At 47.3% G+C, this 19,642-nt stretch overlaps 1 protein-coding gene across 2 annotated transcripts in view; it reads left to right on the top strand.

The window, feature by feature from the left end:
• The window catches only part of LOC116979668 (solute carrier family 12 member 9-like), a 105,204-nt gene that overhangs the window by 76,204 nt on the left and 9,358 nt on the right, over window positions 1–19,642 (top strand). The window lies entirely within an intron of this gene.

Genomic DNA, 19,642 nt, shown 5'->3' with positions numbered 1-19,642 from the left:
TTGGGCCCTAGATTAGGCAAGGCATAGGAAGGTCCAAAACGGATGCAGGCAAATGGAATTAGTGTACATGGGCAATAAAGTTGGAATGGACTTGGTGGGCCGAATGGCCTGTTTTTGTGGTGTATCTGATTTGAACTCTGGAAAATAGGTATGATGTGATTATTGGACTTTGAATTCAAAGTTCTGGACTTATAATTTGGTGAATACAAATTCAGATCTGATTACAGCAGCTTTAGAATTTGTTTTATTCAATAAATTACTAATTATTCAATGAAGCACTCAGTATTTTTTTTAAAAACATCTGGTTTGCTAACTGGCTTCTGGCACAGTCCAGTAAGCTGCTGCATTAAAGCACTTTAAAGAAAAATAAAACTGGACAGATTATTGAGAAGGGGATGGGACCAGCTGACCTCAGGAAGTGTCACATTCACATCTGTTTGCTGCTGGATAATGTTATCACCCATCAGTCGTGCATCAACCTGACAGTTGTAATCACAGACTCACAGCTCATCAATGGCCACGACTATTCAGCACCTCCAGATGTGACTGTCCCAAAGGCAAGATAGTCACTGAAATTGGCTAGTTATTTATTGTCAGATGGGAATAATCCTGGGAATCACTAATATTGTCTGGGTTTTGTGGTCTCAAAGCTTCTGGTTGACGTGGATAGCAAAGAATTGTTTATTGTCACCTACGCATTCCCTCAGTGGTGAATCAGTACGTCTTCCGTGGGCTACCACAGAGATGAAACACAGGGTTGAAAAATATAACTTGCTTATTCTCATACTTGCCAATCTATTTGTCACAAGCGTGCATTCATGAACATTGTGGCATCAGTAACCAGCAAACCCAGTCTGTTTTTCACATATTATTAGGTGTTACCACTGTGCACAATAGGATAAATTGCAAGCGACGGTGGCTGAACATCCATAAGGTACAGTGCCAGCTATCTCATTGCAATCTAATCTCATGGCTAGGCACATCAATCATTACCTCAGTCCTTTTTCAATAACAAACTGATGTTGTTCAGTCATAAGTGAAGGAACATTCTAGTTCTGTCAGAGATCAAAGAGGAGACAGATTGATGAAGCTACATAAATGCAGAAGAGTTGTAACGAAGCTGATGCTTCAGGTCAGACCCAGGCTCCACATTCCTGTAGCCTGTTGCATGTAATCAAAACAAATATATTTTTTATCATTGTTGTGTTATGAATACCACAGAAAAGATTATGTACTCTCAAGATCACATTTAATAGAATAATATTGCTTAAATATATAGTTATTGGACTTTGCATTTTGGAAAAGTCCCAGCTGAGAGGAAGACAGCAAAATACTGAAAATATTGGGGGTGAAAATGACTTCAGGACAGTTTGTTAGGAAAATGAAGGAAATGGTAACAGAATACTTATACAGCTGAGTGAGTATAATTTTATGGATGAGAAATTGTGTTCAACCAATTGATGACTTATTTGACAAAGTAACTAGCATGTTAGATAACAAGGAAGCCAACAAGGATGTAGCAAATTTTATTATACAAAATTTGGTCTGTGAAGTGCCCCATAAAAGATTACCGCATTAGATAAGCACCTGTGGACTTGAATGTAAAAGGCTAAGTCCAGGGGGGTCAGATAAATGACTTTATGTATGGGCCAGATATATTGTCAGTGCAGAGGTGTTAGGAGCAAGGCCAAGTGCATCCAGTCAAGGTCTGGAATAGTACTAGGTGTGCAGTCAAAGCTGGGACAATGGGAGTGTTCAGCACTGGGAACCTAAGCAGGTAGGTAGCTATGATCAGGGTAGAATGGGGGGGCAGGTGTACGGCTGGACTCAGGGTCAGGAATGAAAGAAGGTATGAAACTGGAGTCAGGGTCAGGAGTAGTACCAGGTGTGCAGTGAGAGCCAGGTTAGTCAACATGGGCCAAGTGTTTGATTATAATCTGATTTCCATACATGAATATACTAAGATCATTCATGTGCTGCACCTGTTGCTCAGAGCCCGGCTCGACTGCGGAATTTAATTAGGAATGTAATTTAGCTTAACCTTAATCATAGCTAATCCAATTTAAAGCATAAATATTGCATTCAAGTGGCAGTTAAAAGACTCGCTACAGTATGCACGAGATTTGACAATTTCAAGCTGAAAAATGCAAATCCTCCGTTCCAATGGGAGGGGGGGAGGGCGCGCCCCCCCGCTTGGTCGCTCCGTGTCCGTGTGCTGGCGTCTGTGTCTGTGTGCTGGCGTCCGTGTCTGTGTGCTGGCGTCCGTGTCCGTGTCCGTGCGCTGGCACCCGTGTCCGTGTGCTGGTGCCCGTGTCCGCGCGCTGGGGCCCGTGTCCGCGCGCTGGGGCCCGTGCCCACGCGCTGGGGCCCGTGCCCGCATGCTGGGGTCCGTGCCCGCGCACTAGGGTCCGTGTCCGTGTCCACGTGCTCCACTGCACCCATGTGCTCTTTAAACACGCTGGAGTTTCTGCCTCACAGCCAGTGTGTTCCAAACCCCTGGCATCCTCTGTGGCAGAAACATTTGAATTGCCTTCTTATCTTTATACTAATTACTTAAAGCCTGTCCCTTGTTATTGACGCTTGTGATAAATAGGAAGAACTTGTATTTTCTTATCTAAGCCCTTCAGTTGTTACAATGATGTCCGGAGGACACAATTGGTCAGTTTAATGTTGGCAGTAGGGAAGGTTCCAGAAATAATAGGGACAGAATTGGAAATCACTTGGGCAAATGTGGAATGGTCAGGAACTGCCGGCGTGGACTTGTACAAAGGCACCACAGAGGGAAATACAGTTTATATGGAGTCCCGAAGGCATTTAATAAGATGCCACACATTAGGCTTGTCACAAGAATGAGGCCATGGGATGCAGGGGCTGGAGAGGTGTGGAGAGAACATGGCCTTTGTAACAGAGCTCAAATACTGAAAGGATTTTCTTCAGAGGGGAGGGGAATGTATAATTGAGTTCCACAAGGACAAGTGCTGTTCTTAAACGTATTAATGATTTGGCTGGAGTTCAACTTGCAAATTTGCACGTGTCAAATGTTGCAGGTGTCGTAAATTATGAGGATAGTAATTGATTACAGAGAGATCCACACCAGCCAATGGGATGAGTGATTGGGTAGGACATAAAACTTAACGCTGAGAGATTAGAGTGTATTATGTTATTGGACAGATGAGAAAAGGCAGTATAAATGAGTGGGCAACAAGTGAGATCTGGTAGTATGCTGTAGTTTGTGAGTAACTAGAATTGTAAAGCACAAGGAAGTCATAGAATCACAGAGAATAAAAAAGACACAGAGTGCTGGAGTACCTCAGCAGCTCAGCATCTGTGTAGAACATGGATAGGTGATGTTTCACAGAGTCCTGGAGTAACTCAGCGAGTCAGGCAGCATCTGTGGAGAAGGTAGACACAAAATGCTGGAGAAACTCAGCGGGTGAGGCAGCATCTATGGAGAGAAGGAATCGCCGACGTTTCGGGTCGAGACCCTTCTTCAGACTGATGTCAGGGGAGGGGGTAGGACAAAAAAAGAATATAGGTGGAGACATAGAAACATAGAAAATAGGTGCAGGAGGAGGCCATTCGGCCCTTCGAGCCAGCACCGCCATTCATTGCGATCATGGCTGATCGTTCCCAATCAATTACCTGTGCCTGCCTTCTCCCCATATCGCTTGATTCCACTAGCCCCTAGAGCTCTATCTAACTCTCTCTTGAATCCATCCAGTGATTTGGCCTCCACTGCCCACAAATTCACTACTCTCTGGGTGAAAAAGTTTTTTCTCACCTCAGTCTTAAATGGCCTCCCCTTTATTCTAAGACTGTGGCCCCTGGTTCTGGACTCGCCCAACATTGGGAACATTTTTCCTGCATCTAGCTTGTCCAGTCCTTTTATAATTTTATATATTTCTGTCCTGGGCCTCCTCCATGGCCAGAGTGAGTCCCACCGCAAATTGGAGGAGCAGCACCTCATATTTTGCTCGGGTAGTTTACACCCTAGCGATATGAACATTGACTTTCCCAATTTCAGATAGTCCTTGCTTTCTCCCTCCTTCCCCTCCCTTTCCCAGCTCTTCCTTTCTACTTCCCACCCCCACATCAGTCTGAAGAAGCGTCTCGACCCGAAACGTCACCTATTCCTTCGCTCCATAGATGCTGCCTCACACGCTGAGCTTCTCCAGCATTTTTGTCTCCCTTGCGTTCTTGATTGAAGTGTAACAGTGATCGAGTGTTCTCTCCCCTCTGGTGGGGCAAGTAACATGAAGTCTGTACTTTGGAAGGTCTCGGCTGAGGTTAGCCTTGTTAAAGTCCCCCAAAACAAGGACTATGGAATTCACTCTCTACCCTCACTACCTGATCAGCGAGTTGCGCTTGCGCCTCACGTACGCAGGCTTGGGAAGTGGGGGGGCGGTTGTAAACTCCAGCAAGAATAAAAGAGGTAAATTACCTTGGAGAATAAAAGGGTTTGCTGTTTATAAATCTAGGATTCTAGATTGGGAGAACAGAAGTCAGACAGTACAATAAACAAAAGGTGTAGGAGTAGATCATTCAGCCCTTCGAGCCAGCACCGCCATTCAATATGATCATGGCTGATCATCCACAATCAGTACCCCGCTCCTGCCTTTTCCCCATATCCCCTGACTCCGCTATCTTTAAGAGCCCTATCTAACTCTCTCTTGAAAGTATCCAGAGAACCGGCCTCTACTGCCTTCTGAGGCAGAGAATTCCACAGATTCATAACTGTCTGGGTGAAAAGGTTTTTCCTCATCTACTTTCTAAATGGCCTACCCATAATTCTTAAACTGTGGCCCTGGTTCTGGAATCTATGCTCATGAACCTACACTGCACTCCCTCAATAGCAAGAATGTCCTTTCTCAAATTGACCAAAACTTCACACATTACTTCAGGTGTGGTCTCACTAAGGCCCTGTACAACTGCAGAAGGACCTCTTTGCTCCTATACTCAACTCCTCTTGTTATGAGGGCCAACATGCCATTAGCTTTCTCCACTGCCTGCTGTACCTGCATGCTTACCGAGATGTAGCTGCACCAGCCCTGGTTAGTATTCCATCCACCGCCTCTTGATTTTCCCGCTGCCTCCGCTTCGCGGTCCGCTCTGACAGTTGCAGCGCATTGTCCGGAGTCGACTCACACAGCCAGGTCTCGGTGAAGCACAGGGCAGCGGCTTGAGAGAAGTCCTTGTTTGTTTGGCACAGGAGTTGAAGTTCATCCACTTTGTTGTTGTGAGAACGTACATTTCCCAGGAATATGCTTGGGAGTGGTGTGCCTGATCCACGTCGTCGGAGTCGGGCAAGTACTCCAGAGCGCTTCCCCCGGGTCCTCCTCTGTCTCAAGACCTTGAACGCAGCCACAGCTCTGCCGACGAGTATGTCCAAATAATCCAGCGAGTGAGAGAAATCTGGAACGATGTTTGGAGGTACCAGATGTCTGATGTTTAAGAGTACCTCTCTCATGAACAAACACATACAAAACAGCAAGGAGCAGTACACCGTGGCAGCCATTGTCAGCACCAGCCGGTGAGAACTTTATTGATATAGATCGTGTAGAGAAGTTACAGTTCTCATTTGGAACAAAGGAGGTGTGAAGGGACCTGTAAAGAATGGTATTTAAAGTTGTCTGGGCAGAATGGATAAAGATTGTTTACAGTGACAAAGGAATCAGGAACGAGAGTACAGGTGATTGGCAGTGATATTGTGTAGTCGGGTGTCCAGTCAGAGATGGCCCCAGATATGGGCACGGGAGACAACAGGTGTGTCCAGGTATGTGCGTGTTACACCCACACAAGGGCAGCTTCCACCATCGTGTGAATGTCGGGACACTCATGGGTAATTGCCCGGTGACCAAGATGAACTCCACTCCATGGTAATATCCTGGGAACTCAAACACTGAGCGCAGGTGTGGGGGACAGGAGATGGTCAGTTTAAACCACAAGTCTGGGAGGGCAAACTGCAGGGTGGGAAGGGACAGAGCGGGGAAGACTAAATCCAGCCACATCCTTCTCTTAACAAAATGCTTGAAGTACAGTCACTTCGTAACAACGATACTACTTCTTCAGAGAAATGGCACCAGCTCCCCTCCTGCCTGTGTCTTTGGCCAGACTTGTACTGCCTCTGGAAGATTCTGCACTTCATCCACTTCGCAGCCACTTAACCCGGAGAGAACAGAAGGCATCTTTCATCCCAAAACACAGCCTAATAGGCCATTCTCACGTTACGAGCCGACGCAAGAGGTAACCCGAGTGAAGGGGTCGTGGTTGAGCACGATATAACAAGTAAAAGATCAAGAGGTTAACCGAGTTCCCACGGGTAGACGGCAGTTTCCCGTTTACTTGTCATTTCTGTGATGTTCCCAGTTCGTCTCCCGAGTTACTCTTGAGCCAATCCTGATTGAAGTTTTGTTTTAATAAGCAACCGTGTTATGTTTTAATAAGCAACAGTGTTAAAGAAGACCTCTCCATCCTGTGGCTTTGTTTTAAAGATATAATTCAGAGCGGCCGCATCTATTGATGTGACCTACAAAGGGAAAATGCGCACCATCCAGTGCCAGAGCAGTTATACTTATGATTTGTTTGAAACACACAGGTTTGATATGTTTTAATTGAATTTACTGCCATGTCCACACACTGCGGGGAGACGGGAGATTAAATCTTTGAATGTGGACGGATGTGCACATCAGATTGTTGTGAGACGGAGCTCAAGGTACGCCTCCTGAGTTGCTTTGGTGCCCAGGCGTGAGTTGAGATGGAGAGAGGTTGGGGGGGGGGGGGATGTCATTAATCTGTCTGGGGTGACATGGCTCTTGGGTTAGGCTGGGATCATTCTCTGCGGGGTGATCTTAGTGCGGGAGACAAGTGTAGGAGAGGTGTACTGACTGTGTGGGCAGAACTTTGGAAGTGATTGCCCACCAGTCTCAAAAGTCGCTGTGTCTCCCTGTCCCTGGGATAGCAGGGGGCGATCAAACAGCACAATACCCCCCTCCCCCTCCAACTCCAGAGGAATCCACTCCCCGATGGGCCGCTACGGCGACAAGTGGCAGTTCGCCCACAGCCCGAGCTGCGCCCCCTCATCCGCAACCCGGGTTCCTCTGGAGTTGGAGCGGGGCTGGGCTGGAGTTGCTGTTGGCTGTGGGTCTCTGGGTTCTCCGTGCTTGCAGTGGGCCTGGTGGGCCTGGGGTCGATGTCCCATCGGTCCTGACGTCTCCGGTGACTGGCACGGACCTGCTGGCATCGCCGACGTGAAGACAGTGCAAAGCCCCCGCGCCGGTGCAATGGGCGGGGAGCTGGAGAGGGGAGGGAAGGGGTCACACACATGGCCGGGAAGCAGAGGGGTGTAGGTGGGGGTGGTGACAGATGGGGCCAACAATGAGTGGAGAAAGACAGAAACACCGACGTGCAAAGGAGACCTACAACAGTGCATGATCTCTCTCGCGTGGCAGGTGACTGTCGCTGGGAAACTGAAGGGAGCGACAATCTGCTGCTGCCTGCCCGCTGAGTTAAAGAGTTCCCACGGTAGACTCACGATACACTAAGGTAAACGCACGGGCCACTACGTTCTTAAATCGAGTTTAAATGTTTCAATTATTAACCACAAGAGTAAAATTGACTCGTGGAAAATTTCAAACATGTTTGATTTTTTGCAAGAGTAGACATGTTACACGAGAACCTGCTGTTAGCGCCACGATGCACTACGTTGTGTCCACGAATGCCGTACGTTAATCGTACGTTATTACCACGAGGTTTAACTCGGGTTACCTCTTGTGTCAGCTCGTAACGTGAGAATGGCCTTTAAGAATTCTGCATTTGATGCAAAAGTGACACGTTATCACGCATCGATGCAAGGATCTGGAACGATCTGATTAGTGGCTTGTCATCATACCTAGATCATATGTTCTCTGGCTGAAGTTATCTTGAAGCATTTGAATGTGTGTTCAATGTTCAGGTATATGGAGGAGGAGGAGGAGGAGGAGGAGGAGGAGAACAGTAGCAGGAGTGGGCCAACCAGCCTTTGGGTCTGATTTATGCCACACTCCTCGTTCACCGTTCCCTCACTCTCTGTCATCACTGAGCAGCTTTTCCAACGTTGATGTTTGCTGAACGTCCCCACATTCAAGGAGCTCTATCATCATGTGGAGTGTGAGAGCACGTCATGTAAGATCCATGCATGTATTTACATGGCAGATCAAGCAGCAGTGAGCAACCAGTTGCAATAAATCCACCCATGCAGACAGTTTTGCGAGTTGCAATAACTCTATCCCCCGTGCAGTGACCACAAGTTGCAATACCTCCACCCCCATGCAAGCAGCATGACTGAGTTCAAAAGTTAATTTTAATAAAAACAGGATGATTTCCATGATACCAAATTTCCTTTTAAACCGAATTTTCGAGTCAGAGCACAAAATAAAATAAACTATTTATGTCTGTGCAATATAACAATAAAATAATACCTGTAGTCATTAAATAGTGGCATAAAAATGTGGTTTTAATTGACAAAATGTTCTAGTCTTGGCGTCTCGTGACAGATTAAAACATAATTGGATCATTCCAGGTTAATTGGCAATGCCTCTCAGAAACCGACAACACAAATAGAAATGTTTTCAGTGCAACAATAATGATCATCTCCTGAAAACAACCACCATTTGCGTCACTAGTATAAATTCAACTACTTAAATATGTTGAAGAATGTGAAATATTCATTGCGAAGCAATGTATAAAATGTGTGTTTAAAGCATGCATAAATTAACTGTAAATGTAATGTTCCATTTAACGTAAACGCAGCATAGATACCTACAGTGTGATGCTTCACACCCACACCTGTGCCCCACACACCCACACCTGTGCCCCACACACACACACACACACCTGTGCCCCCCACACACACACACACACCTGTGCCCCACACACCCACACCTGTGCCCCACAAACCCACACCTGTGCCCCACACACACACACACACACGTGCCCCACATCTGTGCCCCACAGACCCACACCTGTGCCCCACATGCCCACACCTGTGCCCCCCCCCCACACACACACACACACACACCTGTGCCCCACACACCCACACCTGTGCCCCCCACACACACACACCTGTGCCCCCCCCACACACACACCTGTGCCCCACACACCTGTGCCCCACAAACCCACACCTGTGCCCCACACACACACACACACACGTGCCCCACAGACCCACACCTGTGCCCCACATGCCCACACCTGTGCTCCACACACACACACACGTGCCCCAGACACACACGTGCCCCACACACACACACACCTGTGCCCCACAGACCACCATCTTCCATAAACAGGAACCGACCAACCAGGCTCTTTAAGTGGCTCTCTCAATAATTGTTTTTTGCTCGTGTGGATAATATCCTTGAAGAACAAATCAACAGCAAATAACTATTAATTCCGTTTGAATGCACTAAGCATTTTGTTTAAACTGGCTGCTGTAAACGTTCTTAAAAGACACGTTAATGATACCAGGGCTTTGTGTGAGGAAGCACCTCAGAGCCCTTCTCATCTCTCCATTTTGCTGCAATGTTCTCGTCTGGATGCTCTGATTATGTCAAGTAGATTGTAAGATAATGACTTCAAGCAAGATTTCATTTTGAGGCATCACTATATTGGAGGAAATATAAGACTGATGTACTATAGGATTGGATAGAAAACAGAATCATGCATTATTTTATTAAAACTGATGATTTAGTAACGTTTTTAAAAATGCATTACACTAAGGAGATTTGGTGACAACCTCAGAATAAATTGTTATGCTTATTATTCGTCTGTCAAAGCTGCCCAAAGTTAACATCAGTGTTGCAAATACAGGAAACTATTGCTTTACTTTGACAGTATCTGAGAAATACAAGTTAACAGGATCATGGATTCCTTGTGGTATATTGTTGCTCTTCTGTATTCCAAGCACCTTACTAATCCCGATACTTTAAATCACGTATGCTACAAATCCATTGGTTTTTGTTTTCTAAGTGAGTTATTATCCTCAGCAAGGCACGACCATATCTTAAACTCACAACCATATCTTAAACTTTAAGATTGATTTTTAAGAGGTCTTTATTTTTGATTTGTGAAAGCATAGAGCACATGAGGAGTGGAGTTGTCCATCTCACTCTATCCAGGAATTCAACTTCCATGCACAGGTTCCATTTCAGTCTTGTATGAGACCTAATCTTTCCTACCATATATTTATGGTATAAATATTTTTCCACTGTCCATTTCTGTAAGTACGATTACACCTAGACCAAAAGGGCCTATTTCCATGCTATTTGACCTCAATCTTTGGAGTGTAAACTCTTTAACCAGCAATGTTCAGTTTCAATCTTCCATGTAAACCAGTTTCTGCAGCTCCTACACATTCAGCTGCCGTTGGAGTTTTATTGTCACGTGTGCGGTCTTGGACAGCACTGCTGCCCCCTATAGGGTGCTCTCTACAGTGCATCTAGAGAAGTTGATCAGGATTGTTGGAGACATGCTGAACCTGAGCAAGCTGAGGTGATGGTTTGCTCTCCTGGCCGAGCGTGAGTATGGTTGGACGAGGACAGGTTGTTGGTGATTTTGTGCTCGTCTTTAAACTGCCTCTCAGTAAGGTCTGGTACTATGGACACCTGCTCAGTTTATTGGTTTTACTTCCAAGATCCTTCACATTAAAGTATATTCAATTAACCACGGCCAAACCTTACCTGTTTTCTGGTATTTTTGTTTCCTTTGTTATCTAAACATTCTGCTGTCTTCGAGACTTATTTACTAAACCTCTGCTTGATCACTTCCACATCCATCTTTGCAACTCAGCTTATGCAATGACTCTCAGATTTCCATAACTCCTGCCAAATCAGTTTAAAACATAGCAAGCCTCCTTTACTAACCCCAACCCAACCTGCTTTTGCTTCAGGCCTTGCATCAACACTCTGAGGTCCAACCTACCTGGGGACCAGTCTTGGTATCACCTGCACAATCTCTTAAATCCGGCATTCATGTAGAATGTCCCACTTCTCTCTGCATCCCTGCAAAGTCCCTGGTAATCTCCAATTTGTCGTTGATGTCATTATGAACCTTAACCTCAGACAGAGCGCCTCTCCACCCCCCGACCCAAAGAATACTCAGCTTTAATGATGTGCTGCAGAGCTTGTTTAGAGCAAGGTGTGAGAGCTAGATCCTGAGCTCTTCCAGTGATGCTGGTTTTGGACCTGTGCAGTGCATTGTACCAACACACTGGGGCCAATATTTAGCAGCTGATTAAATTGTTTTTCCTCAATTTAACCCTTTTTGTATTTTTAATACCAAGCTGAAACATTTCCCCTTAATTGAATTCCCACACTTACCAAATTCCCAACCATTTCACTATGAAACTGCATCCACTGAGTCAGTAAAATCTTCCATCTTCCTGTAAGCAGAGACTCAGCCTTGAGCTGACAGTTAACGACCTTAATGCAAGTGACGAGTTATCTCCTACATTCCAGAATCAAAGTGAACCAAACCTTGGTAATAAAGGTGCAGGCAGCACTTGTGTTTGCACAAACTCAAAGGTGATCTCCAAGCCTGATGTATCATGAAAGGTGGGCCTTGCATTCAATGTCCGAAAGCCCAAGGTCTACCCCGCGCCCCTCTACCCTGCGCCACTCTCCCCTGTGCCACTCTCCCCTGCGCCACACATCTACCCAGCACCACTCTCCCCTCTACCCTGCGCTACTCTACCCTGCGCCACTCTCCCCTGCGCCACACATCTACCCAGGACCACCCTCCCACCCTGCGCTACTCTACCCTGCGCTACTCTACCCTGCGCTACTCTACCCCGCGCTACTCTACCCCGCGCTACTCTACCCCGCGCTATTCAACCCCGCGCTACTCTACCCCGCGCAACTCTCCCCCGCGCCACTCTCCCCCGCGCCACTCTCCCCCGCGCCACTCTCCCCCGCGCCACTCTCCCCCGCGCCACTCTCCCCCGCGCCACTCTCCCCCGCGCCACTCTCCCCCTGCGCCACTCTCCCCTGCGCCACTCTCTCCCTGCGCCACTCTCCCCTGCGCCACTCTCCCCCTGCGCCACTCTCCCCCTGCGCCACTCTCCCCTGCGCCACTCTCCCCTGCGCCACTCTCCCCCTGCGCCACTCTCCCCCTGCGCCACTCTCCCCCGCGCCACTCTCCCCCGCGCCACTCTCCCCCGCGCCACTCTCCCCCGCGCCACTCTCCCCCGCGCCACTCTCCCCCTGCGCCACTCTCCCCCTGCGCCACTCTCCCCCTGCGCCACTCTCCCCCTGCGCCACTCTCCCCCTGCGCCACTCTCCCCCTGCGCCACTCTCCCCCTGCGCCACTCTCTCCCAGCGCCACTCTCCCCCGCGCCACTCTCCCCCGCGCCACTCTCCCCCGCGCCACTCTCCCCCGCGCCACTCTCCCCCGCGCCACTCTCCCCCGCGCCACTCTCCCCCGCGCCACTCTCCCCCGCGCCACTCTCCCCCTGCGCCACTCTCCCCCTGCGCCACTCTCTCCCTGCGCCACTCTCTCCCTGCGCCACTCTCCCCCTGCGCCACTCTCCCATGCGCCACTCTCCCCCAGCGCCACTCTCCCCCGCGGTCACTCTCCCCCGCGCCACTCTCCCCCGCGCCACTCTCCCCCTGCGCCACTCTCCCCCTGCGCCACTCTCCCCCTGCGCCACTCTCCCCCTGCGCCACTCTCCCCCTGCGCCACTCTCCCCCTGCGCCACTGTCTCCCTGCGCCACTCTCCCCCTGCGCCACTCTCCCCCTGCGCCACTCTCCCCCGCGCCACTCTCCCCCGCGCCACTCTCCCCCTGCGCCACTCTCCCCTGCGCCACTCTCCCCTGCGCCACTCTCCCCGGCGCCACTCTCCCCCGCGCCACTCTCCCCCGCGCCAGTCTACTCTTCTACAAGGGTTCACAACTAGACCTGCACAATGTGAACCTCTTTACATATCTCGGGATCATCCTCCTCGGAGAAGTCTGACATCGGGGTTAAATTAACCATGGCCTTTGTTCCCCAAGCACATCTGTGGGTAGATTGGGGAAAGTCTACATGGAGTTATAACTTACTGCTTAATGAACAGTCCTGGGTAATCGTGCGCCGACACTGTAATCAGAACATGTTTGTGTACAAACCAATTAAAAAACACTTTCTTACCTGTTTGTGGGTTTGCCAAATTGCTAACGTTCCTTTTCTTCTCAAACATTGAGAGTGTGTTGTTGCCGCGAACCAGGACACAACACGGCCACAGTCTCCTGTGGTGCAACTATCCACATCAGTGCACACATGGCAAACCATCAATGGTCTTTACATGCATATCGGGCCACTAAAGCCCCTGTCCCGTTTATGCGATTTTTTGGCGACTACAGGCGATTAGTCTGTCGCCACATGGTCGCGGGATGACGCCTGTATGGTAGTGAGTTGTCTCCTCAAGTCGCCTAAAGAGTCGTAACGTTTTTCTGGTCGCCGCTTGATTTTGAAATGTTCAAAACTTTTCAGCTGCTGTGGGCTTGACGTAGCTTGTCTTCTCCTGTCGGAGGTGCTGTCGTAGGTTGTTGCCAGGTGACGTTGGTTGTCGCCGGGTGCTGACTTCGGTGAATTCCATTGGCGACTACCTATGTCAACCGGCGACAGGTACTGCCGACTGAATTTTCTTCAGTTGTCGCCGACAGGGTCGTAGCTTGTCGCGGGTGGACGCAGGTTGAATTTGGTTGTCGCCTGTGTGGTCGTAGGTTGTTGTAGGTGTGGTCATAGGTGGATGTCCTAATGGGTCGCCGGTTGTCGGTAGCTTGCCGTAGCCTGACGTCGACTAGGTGGTAGGTTGTTGTAGCTTGTCATAGACATTGCCGTAGGAGAGGTCCAGTCGCCGCATTTTCGGCGACCTCAGATTCAGATTCAGATTAAACTTTAATTGTCATTGTTAGTGTACAGTACAGAGACAACAAAATGGACCTGCTATGACTGTGACAGTTGCCGAAAAAATTGCCTAAGTGGGACAGGCCCTTAACCCTCTTTGCAGCTGGTATTTAAGTAAACTGGCTACAGTGTGGAAATGGAAAATGGTGACACAACTGTCCATTAGAACCTTGAGCTGCAAGATCAGGATAAAGTTTATTTGGGTTATTTCTGTTTTGGTTATGAGGTCAGATCGCCTATCTCATTTCACTTTATTCTTCCAATTGGGAAGCTGCTCCCAAAAATGATCAGAAGCCTGATCAATAATGGGTAAATATTCGGTACTTCATGCAGGTGTACATCCAGTTTTAGACGTCCATAATACATTTGGTACTCATCTCAGTTTTCTGATTAATTGTGCTTCCTTAATATCAACAACTCAAGCTGTCATTTTCCCAACACCTCTAATGTTAAATTCTCATTTTTGTTCTGATTTATTAATGAATCCAATCACTAGTTCTGCAATCTGCTCTGCCTTACTGACACTCGCTGAACAAATTTTCCATTACTCAACTCCTAATTCTTAACACCCTGTCACCCCGTCGCCTGCTTTCACTCAGCAATTGCTGGCTCTATTTCCAGGTGTGGTCCCACTCTGCTGCCTTCTCTCCATCTATGAAATTAGAAAAAGGACTACTCGGGGAGCCAGACTGTACCACTCAATGACCAGCCTCCCCTTACACCACCAGGTCAGCAGCTCACGGCTGCTCACTATCACACCCACATACTTTATAAATGTGGTGAAGGTTCCTACTTCAACGCCCAATCAGGTAATGAGTTCCCGTTCCCCCACTGATGGAAACTTTCCCCCTCATCCTTTCACCATTTACTTCCAGCCTGTGCCCCATGGTTTTGTCCCTTCTGCCAACGTTAATTGTTCCTTCATGTTTACTTTCTCTAAGCCCTCAATTAACTGCCTTTGTTTTTCTTTTCCAAAAGAAATAAGTGCATCTTATGCAGCTTGACATATAACTAAAATGTTCCAATCCTGGCAATATCATCTCAAATCTCTTCTGCACCCTGTCCACTTCTTCCTTGGGCTTTTATACAACTTATTGAAACTTGTAGAGCAAAACTGGTCACTTAATATTTTGCAAATATACATTATATGAGCCAATAACTCCCACTCTTTACAGTGCTTCCACGAGGAGCCCTGAGATACTTTATATATTAAAACACATTATTTATATATTAAAGATTCTATATATTGGTAAATTGTAGTGGCGGGCAGATTTTGAAGCAATCATTCATTGAAATCCTCTGCTGTAACTGAATTGTTATTAAAATGTCTGGATGCTGAGTTTTTTGTTGGCTTTCTTCAGGATATACGAAATGTGCATTCTCTGTCTAGTTGATAAACAACTGTCCTCTTGGTCTCTCCTTGTGCTGTTCACTTCTATGATAGCATTACATTACACAGCATTATACCATTACATTTTCTTTGCTATATCTGGCATCTCTATTGGATTTATATTTTATGGTGATTTGACTTAGCTGGGATTACTTCAGCACAGAGCATTCAGAAAGAAAACCATATGAACTACTTGTAACCCAACTGTCATTACTCTGGTGTAGAACTGAACCTTGCTGGGGAATAAATTTGTTCATATTTACTTTAAAAAAATTGGTACCTCTGGCGCGCTATATATAACGTGGTGAAGTCTACTACCTAAATGTCTGACTGAACTATAAGCTATTGAGTTTGGTGACAATACATAAGTTAGGCTCAGCACTTCAACTCCTCCTCACATTCCGAATCCGACCTTTCTATCCTGAGCCTCCTCTATGGCCAGAGTGAGGACCACCGTAAATTGGAGGAGCAGCACCTCATATTTCGCTTGGGCAGTTTGCACCCCAGCGGTATGAACATTGACTTCTCTAATTTCAGGTAGTCCCTACTTTCTCCTCCCCTTCTCAGCTCTCCCTCAGCCCACTGGCTCCACCTCATCCTTTCTTCTCCCCCCCCCTCACATCAGTCTGAAGAAAGGTCTTGACCCGAAACGTTGCCTATTTCCTTCGCTCCATAGATGCTGCCTCACCCGCTGTGTTTCTCCAGCATTTTTGTCTACATACATTAAGTTATTTTTGTTTATAAAGATTAAAATGTACAATCCAAAGTGATGGCTATATAGAAACATAGAAAATAGGTGTAGGAGGAGGCCATTCGGCCCTTCGAGCCAGCACCGCCATTCATTGTGATCATGGCTGATCGTCCCCAATCAATAACCCGTGCCTGCCTTCTCCCCATATCCCTTGATTCCACTAGCCCCTAACTCTCTCTTAAATCCATCCAGTGATTTGGCCTCCACTGCCCTCTGTGGCAGGGAATTCCACAAATTCACAAATCTCTGCGTGAAAACGTTTTTTCTCACCTCACTTAAATGGCCTCTCCTTTATTCTAAGACTGTGGCCCCTGGTTCTGGACTCGCACAACATTGGGAACATTTTTCCTGCATCTAGCTCGTCCAGTCCTTTTATAATTCTATGTGTTTCTATAAGATACCCCCTCATCCTTCTAAACTCCAGTGAATACAAGCCTAGTCTTTTCAATCTTTCCTCATGTGACAGTCCCGCCATCCCAGGGATCAATCTTGTGAACCTACGCTGCACTGCCTCAATCACAAGGATGTCCTTCCTCAAATTTGGAGAACCAAACTGTACGCAATACTCCAGATGTGGTCTTACCAGAGCCCTATACAACTGCAGAAGAACCTCTCTACTCCTATACTGAAATCCTCTAGTTATGAAGGCCAACATTCCATTAGCTTTCTTCACTGCCTGGTGTACCTGCACACCAACTTTCAGTGACCAGTGTACAAGGACACCCAGGTCTCGCTGTACCTCTCCCTTACCTAATCTAACCCCATTGAGATAATAATCTGCCCCCTTGTTTTTGCCACCAAAGTGGATAACCTCACATTTATCTATATTATACTGCATCTGCCATGCGTCTGCCCACTCACTCAACCTGTCCAGGTCACTCTGCAACCTCCTAACATCCTCTTCACCGTTCACACTGCCACCCAGCTTTGTGTCATCCGCAAACCTGCTAGTATTGCTCCTAATTCCCACTTCCAAATCATTAATATATATGGTAAACGGTTGCGGCCCCAACACCGAGCCTAGTGGCACTCCACTCGCCACTGCCTGCCATTCTGAAAAGGACCCGTTCACAATAGACAATAGACAATAGGTGCAGGAGTAGGCCATTTGACCCTTTGAGCCAGCACCGCCATTCAATGTGATCATGGCTGATCATCCCCAATCAGTACCCCGTTCCTGCCTTCTCCCCATATCCCCCGACTCCGCTATTTTTAAGAGCCCTATCTAGCTCTCTCTTGAAAGCATCCAGAGAACCTAGCCTCCACCGCCCTCTGAGGCAGCGAATTCCACAGACACTCCTACTCTTTGCTTCCTGTCTGCCAACCAATTTTCTATCCACGTCAACACCCTACCCCCAATACCATGTGCTCTAATTTTAGTCACCAGTCTCCCGTGCGGGACCTTATCAAAGGCTTCCTGAAAGTCTAGATACAATGCATCCACTGGCTCCCCTTCATCCATTTTACTTGTCACATCCTCAAAAAATTCCAGAAGATTAGTCAAGCATGATTTTCCTTTCATAAATCCATGCTGACTTGGACTAATCCTTTTACTGCTACCCAAATGCCCCATTATTACCTCTTTAATAATTGACTCCAACATCTTTCCCACCACCAAAGTCAGGCTAACTGGTCTGTAAATACCCGTTTTCTCTCTCACTCCTTTCTTGAAAAGTGAGATAACATTAGCTATCCTCCAATCCACAGGAACTGATCCTGAATTTATTGAACATTGGAAAATGATCATCAATGCGTCCACTATTTCTAGAGCCACCTCCCTGAGGACCCTGGGATGTAGGGTGTAAGTTGCAGCAGGCGTTAAAATTGGCATGTAACAAAGGTAATGCCACTGTGGTGATGGAGGATTTCAATATGCAGGTAGACTGGGAAAATCAGGTTGGTTCAGGACCCCAAGAAAGAGAGTTTGTAGAGTGCCTCCGAGATAGATTCTTAGAGCAGCTTGTAATGGAGCCGACCAGAGAAATTCTGGACTAGCATCAGGCCCCGGGGATTTATCATCCTTCAGTCCGATTAGCACCCCTAATACTATCTCTCGCCTAATGACAATTTATTTCAGTTCCTCGACCCCCTTAGATCCTCTGTCCTCCAGTACTTCTAGGAGATTGTTTGTGTCTTCCTTAGTGAAGACAGATCCGAAGTACTTATTCAACTCTTCTGCCATTTCCTTGGTCCCCATAATAATTTCACCCGTGTCTGCCTTCAAGGGACCCACATTTGACTTTGCTATTCTTTTTCACTTAACATATCTAAAAAAGCTTTTACTGTCCTTCTTTATATTCCTGGCTAGCTTCCCTTCGTACTTCATCTTTTCAGCCCGTATTGCCCGTTTTGTTTCCTTCTGTTGTCCTATGAAAGTTTCTATGAAATCCTATGAAAGTTTCCCAATCCTCTGGCTTCCGGCTACTCTTTGCTGTGTTATACATCTTTTCTTTTAGTTTTATACTATCCTTAACTTCTCTTGTCTGCCACGATTGCCTCCTACTCCCCTTAGAATCTTTCTTCCTTTTTGGAATGAAATGATCCTGTGTCTTCCGGATTATGCCCAGAAATTCCTTCCATTGCTGTTCCACCGTCATTCCTGCTCGTATCCCTTTCTAGTCTACCTTGGCCAGCTCCTCTCTCATGCCTTCATAATCCCCTTTGTTCAACTGCATCACTGCCACTTCCGATTTAACCTACTTCTTCTCAAATTGCAGATTAAAACTAATCATATTATGATCACTACCTCCAAGCGGTTCCTTTACCTGGAGTTCTCTTATCAAATCTGGTTCATTGGACAACACTAAATCCAGAATTGCCTTTTCGCTGGTCGGCTCCATTACAAGCTGCTCTAAGAATTTATCTCGGAGGCACTCAACAAACTCTCTTTCTTGGGGTCCTGAACCAACCTGCATATTGAAATCCCCCATCACCACAGTGGCATTACCTTTGTTACATGCCAGTTTTAACTCCTGCTGCAAGTTACACCCTACATTCGGGCTACTATTTAGGGGTCTGTAGATAACACCAATTAGTGTCTTCTTGCCTTTACAATTCCTCAACTCCATCCACAGTGACTCTACCTCCTCAGTCCCTACGTCTTCCCTCGCAAGGGGCTGAATTCCATCCATCACCAGCAGAGCTACACCCCCTCCTCTGCCCACCTGCCTGTCCTTTCTATAGGATGTATAACCCTGAATATTAAGTTCCCAGGTCCGATCTTCCTGCAGCCACGTCTCGGTAACCCCTACAATGTCAAATCTACCAACCTCTAACTGAGCCTCAAGCTCATCTACTTTACTTCTTATACTTCGCGCATTGAAATACAATACTTTTAATTCCTTTCGCATCTCATCTTTCACATTGATCGCTATTACACTTGGCCATACTCTCCTATCCCTTTGTGAGCTTTCTTTCCCGTTAATTCTGGGGTAATTAACTATCCCTTTACTCCCTTTCCCTTTAACTCCGTCCTTGACTATCCCATTGACACCCCCCCCCCCCCCCCCCCCCCCCCCCCTATTTAGTTTTAAACCATCTGTATCGCAGTGGCAAACCTGCCTGCCAGAATGCCGGTCCCCCACCTG

This window comes from Amblyraja radiata, chromosome 13, assembly GCF_010909765.2.
Source record: "Amblyraja radiata isolate CabotCenter1 chromosome 13, sAmbRad1.1.pri, whole genome shotgun sequence".
NCBI classification, from domain to species: Eukaryota; Metazoa; Chordata; class Chondrichthyes; order Rajiformes; family Rajidae; genus Amblyraja; species Amblyraja radiata.
The sequence above is the reverse complement of the archived record's forward strand: the minus strand, read 5'-3'. Positions and strand labels throughout refer to the sequence as shown.